The sequence below is a fragment of the Ciconia boyciana genome, chromosome 3 (assembly GCF_034638445.1).
Source record: "Ciconia boyciana chromosome 3, ASM3463844v1, whole genome shotgun sequence".
NCBI lineage: Eukaryota > Metazoa > Chordata > Aves > Ciconiiformes > Ciconiidae > Ciconia > Ciconia boyciana.
The window spans coordinates 98937501-98945918 of record NC_132936.1 but is presented as its reverse complement, the minus strand read 5'-3'; positions in this window follow the sequence as shown (position 1 = coordinate 98945918).

Below are 8418 nucleotides of genomic sequence, written 5' to 3'. Positions count from 1 at the left end.
GGCCGGTGATCAGGGCTGTACAAACACACTTCGGAAGAGCTGCCCACGCAGAAGGGAAGGATGGACCTGGGAGCAGTGAGACAGCACCAAGAAAGGGCTGAAGATGAGCAAAGCTTTTTGTGGCTGAGATACTTATTAGGCTATGGAAAAGCCTCACAATAAAAATAGTGCACAACATACTCACTTTGGAAATTTAAATCTGAAAGCATGTAACCCAGAGCAACTCTGCCATGGCAAGATGTTGTAGTGGATGTGGTATTGGTTTAGTACCATTTCTAGCAGCCTCCGTCATGTTAAACAAAATTTCTTCGGGGCTAAACTGCAGAGGAATGTGTCTTAAATGATAAACAAAGCTAATGAAACCCTTCAAAACTGATCATGTATAATATTTATTAGCAGAGATTCTGCATTTTAAAAGATCTTAAGTAAAATGGAAGTAATTGCTCAAAAACTTTTCCTTCCTTTGCTTTTTTTAAACGTGTCTCCTTTAATTTCCTGAGATAAAATGTGACGTTTAGAATATAAGGTTGCTCATAATTAAACATTCTAACATACAAAGTGATGGAATTTACTTTAAAATATTGCCCTCTGTGACTGCCTCATGGGATACACCTCTTGTTTTCCAGATGGTAACAGAATGTAGCACTTGTGTAGTTATGATTGGATTAGTGGATTTTATTACGTGAATGCCTATACTAATTTTCCATTTTGATACCCATCTTCTCTGCTCTCTGATGACTGAGACCTTTAATAATATTATCTGGAGCACAGTGACATCTGAATGGGCCCCGAAGCACAAATTTAAATTGGTCACACAATCTTTCACATGGTTGAGCCCTCTTGCAATACAGCCAAAATGTCCAGGACACCACCTTCATCCAATGCCAGCCATCCTCTCCCAGTTACATCATTTGCTGACAACTCTTATTTCTTCTTCCTAGCTCAGGTGCACAGCTTAGCATCTCCCTTCCTCCTCATGCTGCCTTTCCAAAGCTCTTCTTCACATTTCAAGATGACACATGAGAATGACATGGGCCAAAATACCCACGTACAATCATCCTCAGATCTGTTCAGCGTCTTCGCACTTCACCACTGCAGAACTGTATCCAAATAAAGACAAAACAGTCTATAAAACAAGTTTTCAAAATCCTTAAAAAATATATCAGATTCTCTTCAGTTTGCCAGGACTGTATTTCCTATCCCAAATGCATTCACTCCCCGACTTGCACTCTAAAAACTAAATACACACCATCACTCAGCTCTCAGCTCAGTATGCCCAGTTATATTGAACAGTTGCTCTCCCATGTCTTCCCTTCTTTCCCCTGCAGGTGGAACACATATTTTAATATATATATACCTGTATATATGTGTGTGTATAGTAAATATACACTTATACACACACACACACACAGAGAAAAATCTTGAAAACTACCTAATTGCTTACATAAGTGTGGATTTAGTGGCATGGATTTAGAATTGTCATTTGAGAATCTTTCTCTTGTTTTATTATTAGCAGAAACTGGCTTGCTGTAGTTTTACAGAACTCAGAAGAGTTGCTCAAAATGTAATTCTTTTATTCTAGAAAATAAACAGAAAAATGTAGTCACCCCACTTGCTACCCTAACGTCTTCATTTATACCTAACTGCATTGCATTTCTGAGCAAGACATAACTTTGCTTGAAGAATGTGCTCTTGCATGCCCAAATATGCATCAACATTCACTTGTACAGTCACACATACACCGTTCACAAGAATATTTGACCCAAGTATGAGCTCCAGAGTAATTGTCTTCTGGCATTAATTTGTTTTTCAGTCAATAATCAATAAGTCACCAATTGTGACAGATGTCATCACAGTTCAAAAGTTTCACCCCTTCAACTAATATGTCAAGTCTCTGAGAGAGTCTTGCTTCATGCTTGCTGCCAGTCATCTCATCATCAGTGAATTTCCATATCCTTCTTTTGACTTGCTCAACTCACAGAACAAATTATAGAATATACTGAGGTAATGAAAATGTGGTATATAATCAGTTCTACTATATGAAGACTTAGCAATTTGAGAACTAGCACTTAGACTTATTTTGGTTACTTCTGTTTCTTACTATTCTGTCTCAAGGGTTTTAAATAATGTCTGCCTGGACTGCAGAAGAATCTGACTTCTCTCTCTCCAAAATCATATCCTGTCTTAGAGCTGGCAGGAAACCTCCTAGAGGAAAGAAGTAAAGTACACATTTTTAATCTTAGCCCAGTACAATTCAGTACACAGCCGCACAGTTCTCATACTGTTCTCCAAATTGCAATTTTCTCATTATTTGCTAAGTGAAAATAAAATGATCTCATGAAGCTCTTCTCAGAATCACAGTTGAGATGAACATGTGCCATTAACCTTTCAAAGCATAGTCTCTTTTTATTTTTGAGATAGGCTCAAACTATAGAACAAATTGTAAATCCCAAAATTGTCTGTATTCCCAACTTAGACAATTTAGTTCCCAAGCAATAGTCCAAATCAATAAGGACAATCTGATACTTTTGATTCAAACCTGAACTCCAATATTGGATGTTTTGATGAGGCTCTCTTATCAAGAGCACATCAAATGTTGTTTTAATAGTAGAATTGGCCTTTTCCTGAAAGCAGAAAGACATTTTTATTGTTAAAGCTGTAAAACTGCTATGTATAAAGCAGCAGCAGAAATATCCTGTTACTGCGTGGAAGGGGCTATACCAATAAGTACATGAAGTACAGGCTAGAAATTGTCAGCCATGGATTTTAGACAGATAATGGACTGCTGATAAGGACTGAACTGCTGCTGGGAGAAATTCAAAAGAAATTTATCATTTGATATTATGAATAAGGAGCAGTATGAGAAAGACTCCTAGCTGATTTACCTCAGCACTGGATTCCATCACTCCCTTTGCTTTTTATTCCACCTGGCATGATGAAGAGGAAAGGAAGAAACAAGAGAACAGGAGGAAAAAGACATCTCTTGTTAGTGTCATGTAAACTTTTCATTCTGAATCACAAAAAATACTTAAAATAATCTGTGGTTTACTTCCCTCTATACAGCTCAAGAGTGAAATTTGGTGAACTCAACAAATCATCTGCACAAGTTTTCTTTAACCTTTCCCATGATGAAAGTAACATTTCAGGCTCTTGTTCTCGACTGTACCACTAGGCCTTTCTAAATAAATAGGATGTCATGTGTTTCTGGCTATGGCACGGCTAGCTAAAATGAAGCAATATTAGGCTAGTCCTCATAGGTAGCCCGCATCTTCTTTCAGCTTCAAATAGAGTTAGAGAAGACCATAGTGCTCAAACTGCAAACAGAAATAGTCCTGAGAGAAAGACCTATTTTATGGAGGGCTCTGCCTGCAAAAAACCCACCTTAGCATGATATTTTCCAAAGTTCTAGTGCAACTGATCCAAAGTAAAGCTACTCTGCTGCACCATCTAGTGACAATGAGAACTGCACTTCAGACAGTTGATCTAATTAAAATATTACCCCTTTCCTCCAGCTTTATCTCTCATTTGTTACAAAGAATGAAATTCCAGTGCCTTTGAAAGCACAGGGGATTTCCTGTTATCTGCAATGGGCTGAGGATGCCATTAGCGCTCCCAAAACTCTTCCAGTAACACTGGAGGAAGAAAAAATTCTCCTAATTCCAGTGATTCTTACGTCCTGTCTTTCTGGCCATAGTATGACCATTCCGTGCAGAAGTGAGGCTGAAGCACAAAGTCCTGATGGAAATGCACATCTTCCTAAAATTCTGGTTGCTCGGATCCTAGGTTTTGCTCTGGGAGACTCCAAGGCTCATTAACTACTGTTCTTTTTACCCTGGTCATTATATTAGACATGATACAAGTTTTAAACTAGGAAGCCTGTTTCTTTTATTGAACTCTCTTTGCCATCAAACTGAGACACACAAAGTACTCTTGCTTGGTTGGAGGTCTGCATATTTGTAACTTTGAGACTGCAGCTTTCTCAGAACGCATAATGCCCCTAGTTAGAGATAATAGCTTTTTTAGTACTTACTATTTGGCTTAGTTCAATGGAAAGTCCTTGAAATTCTGTGTTTTTTGTCTCTGAAAGTTATTCCACAGACAGCTGGATTCTCTAACTTTCTCTGGACATCACATCAGGACAGCTTTGACGATGGAAGGGCCATTGGGTAAACAGCTAGCTCTCTACAGTTTATATGGCCAATGTGATAACATTTAATTAATAGATTTCACTACTAATTTTTCTCAGTTTATCGATTACAAGAAGCTTGTCATAAATATATAATTTCTTTAATAATTGGTGCTACAAATTTCTCCGAGCATGTAAAACACATTATTTGACAAATGATGGTTTCATGGTTTGCCTAGCACTAGAAGTGACATACACTGGGGAGTGGCTAGGTGGCACTGGTGCATACTTCTGTGTTACCACACAGATGCGACTGTTTATAATATGATACTTGTTGGTTGAATTTCCTGGGATGTAATTGTTCAGCTGGAGCTTGATGGTGCTATTGCTCTGTACTAATTATAACACTGTATTGTTAAGGAAGAAGGACACTCATAGTTAATTCTCCTTTAGTGTTTCACCCTGGGCTCCCTGGCTTGTGAGCTGGATGTTTGCTACAGGAGGAAAGAAATCAACTACTCAGATATTACAAGCGCACTGCTTAGGTGCTGATGGTTTTTCTATGGCTTTTGTACATTTCTAAATAACCAACACACCCTGCGAGTTTTGGCTCTGTATCATTTTTCCACACCTGAAGTAAACCTGAGAGTAGACAGAGTAACACTGTTGGCTCTGTGATGCTGTGTGCATATCATGAGGCAATAGCAAGTGCCCAAAAGTTTTCCCTTTTTTTTGCTAGGAATAGCGGTGAATTTTATCATAGTAATATCTAGAAGATATCAGTTCTCTCTACAACCCCAACCTGTCCCATAGTAGCAAGGAACAGACTTCCCCAATTCAGAGACAGTGAATCTATTAGCTGAAGCTTTACTGTGCCACTGTAGGAGCTTGTAATGATGTCTTAAGGGACTGATTAGAATAGTTGGCACTGATTTCACGTATCTATCATGGCCAGGGAAAAGCTGAAAATATGCGTAACATCTGTATGCAATGGTACTACCTATGCTGGGTGTGTCTCACCTCCCCCCTCTCTGTCTCTTCTGTGACCCAGAGAAAGGGATTGCCTTTGTATGCGTTAGTGCAGCATTTGCTAAACTTTGTCCTGACTAGGGCCTCTGGGAACTAGAGGAATATACATGAGTATATAATAACAATAAGTCATCATTTAAATTCAACATGTGGAGAAAATAGTTATAGGATAGCCTACATGAGTGATTGCTGCTGAACCCAGATCTAACTGCATGGAAAACTACATTCAGGAGGAATCCTTAGACAGGCCTGCAAAATAATTCACTTTCTACTCCCCAAAATAGCATTTGCATGGTTCCCATACACCAGAACTAAACTGAATTTTAAGGAGGTTGGAATTACAATTCTGTGGGATATACCCCAAAATGAATGGAGTGATTTTGCATTAAGAATATGCCTGAGTAGGAGATGGAGGAGGAAATAGGTTCAGCTGCCAGCTTCCTGCTGCCGAAGGGAAGCACAGCTGCTTGGCCTATTGAGCCACAATATTCGGGTAACAGCGGTTTGGAAATGAGACGCTTGTCGATGTTGTGGCTATCGCATATGCAGGTCTTGGTGGCTACCATCCACGTGGTACCCCAGAGCCCCCTCTCACTCCCTGACTTGGAGCCAGTCGCAGAGCAGTGCTCTGAGGACTCTTAGGAAGTGATGTACCTGCTATGGCACGTGACACGAGAGAGCAGGAAATTTCTCAAAGAAAGTAACGTGACAACAGCACAATGTGATCTCAAAATGAGAAGAGAAAATGCTAGTAAAATGGCAGCAAAGTAATTATTTGCATATTTTAATATGTGCATTGATCTGATGTTCTCTGGGGTGCAGCCTTATATGGTGCACCCATGCAGCTATACTCCTCCTCCATGCCTCCAGGTTCTGTATTTTGAACATTGTAAAATTCTTTCCTACAGTTTTGCCAAAGACAGGCTTACTTCATGAAGCTGTTTTAAGGGTCTCACTAGCTATATTGTTTCTGTCTTCGCATTCCTCTCTGGGTTTCTCCAGCTGCAATCATTTTCAAGGCTGTTTACAATCTCCCCCCATACCTCCTTCATTTAATATCTAGAGGTCAATTCTTGCCTCCAGCCCATGATGCCAATTTCAACCTTCTGTTCTTTAGACTTTGAATAAGCATCTCTGCTTTTTCCCAAGCTGTCCCTACAACTTGGAGGAGTCCATCCATAAGCTTCTGCAGAGGTGCTTCTGCAAAGCTCCCTTCCCTTGTGAATGAGAGAATTCATACAGGTAATAGAACTTGAGAGATACCCCCCCCCCCAAATCATGATTTATGAAAGTGATAAAGGAGGAAATTAACTTAAATGGTACTGTATGTAATTGTACTGTAACAGAGCTGAAATGTAGTCAACAAAGTCATTAGCTGGGACACTACTATTATGATTCTGCCAGTCCACATACTGCATTATTACGAAATAATGACATGTAGATAGGCTGAAAAAACTAGCTGGTATCTACTTTTTAAAAAAAGTGTAAATCTAGTCCACTTCTGGTAACTTATACAGAGAAAGCATGGGTGACTTGTGCAACACTGCATCTCACAGGGCTCTCCTGGATGTGACAAAAACCTAGAGCTTAACCTTTTAATTAACTTTGTTGTTGGATTAACATCAGTGCATCACCAGGTTGTGCGAATGGAGGAAGGTAAAAAAAATGCAGTCTCTCCCTGCAACATGAACTATTTCCTTCGATCAGAAGGGATCAAGAATTACCAAAGAATGAATCTCTAAAAGGAATAGTTATCTTCAAACAGTTATTATACAAATACAAAGGTGGAGAACACACTACTTGTACATATGTGGATTTTCAAGAGCCTAATTATGAAAATATAACACTACTACATGCAGAGAAAAAGTATGCGAAACATGACTGTTCATAACCACAGATCCTTCAGATCCTGTGTAAAAATCTCCAGAGTGTTAAACTCCTCACAATCAATGGGAACACATTTTTCACGTTATGGACTTCTATTTTGTGATAGAAGATGATGTCATAAATCTGGAAAGTCAGTCCAAGATTCATTGATAATTGTAGTACATTATAATACCCATGGGAGAGACACCAACCCAGCATAAAGATTACTTAAGACGTCTGCTGTGGTACATGGATATGCCTGATATAAAACTAAATTTTGCCAAGGGCTATACTAGATGGACAAAATTTTCTTTTGGGGGAGGCATAAACCCAATCCAGAGCACACCGCAGCACTCGCTCAGGCATGCAGATCGGCAGATGTGATCGCTTTATATTCTTTACTGGGACTTACCTCAAGAAGTGCCAAATTTGTTCTAAACTATGCAACAGTTGTGGAACCCCTGCAGGCATTATTACATGATAACTTTAGTTTTCTTGGACAACTGTTTCCAAGTCTTGTTTTCAACCAGTTCAAGAGCTGGACTGTTAGAAATTAGCACTTCCTTTGCACAATCCCCTTTGTAACCATAGATGCTTCACACTGTGGCTTAGATGCAGTGCTCAGATGCATGAAATGAAGTCTGAAAGAACAATCACATTAGTATTAAGAACAATAAAATCAAAGCTTTGTCATTAAAAATAAATCCTTTGCTTCTGTCTAAGCCACTGCAGATTTATTGTATTTCAAAATTTATTGTCTCTTAATAGCACTATCATTGTCAACAAATCTCAATGTGCAGCACCTTAAATACTGCTATAGACCTCTTGTGCTTTCCTTCTAATTGATAATTCATAGGGAGGTTATATTGAAACAATTGGTTGTATGAAAACTCTAAACTGTATAGACAAAGAAATTCAAAGTGTCTGTTGAGATGAATATACTCCTTCCTAATGGTGCCTGGGTGTGTTTTATTCTTTTGTTTTATATCCTAACCAACAAGTGTTCTGTGTCGTTTGGGGTTAAAGTAAACCTGACGCTTGAAAGTTGCTATACTTCTACCACCAAGACAGGTATGCCCAACTCCTCTCCTTGAGTTGTAGGAAAAGAGAGACCAAGTCTTCCTTCATCACAGGCAAAGGAACCATTCTGTCTGGAAACAGAGTTTCCTCTGCGGAGCATCCCTTATTCCCTTCACGTTCCCCTGCCCACGTAGAGGTATCTCTTCTGGCCTTCACTGCCCCTCCTCTCCCCTGGAGCAACCATTCAGCCCTGCTGACATCCTTGTCCTTCACACCTCACATACCTTAGCCTGCACAATTTGCTGTTGGTTAAATGTATCTGCTGCATTACTGCATGATGACTTCTTCTGCCAGCTCCAGGTGAGGATGTCCATCCC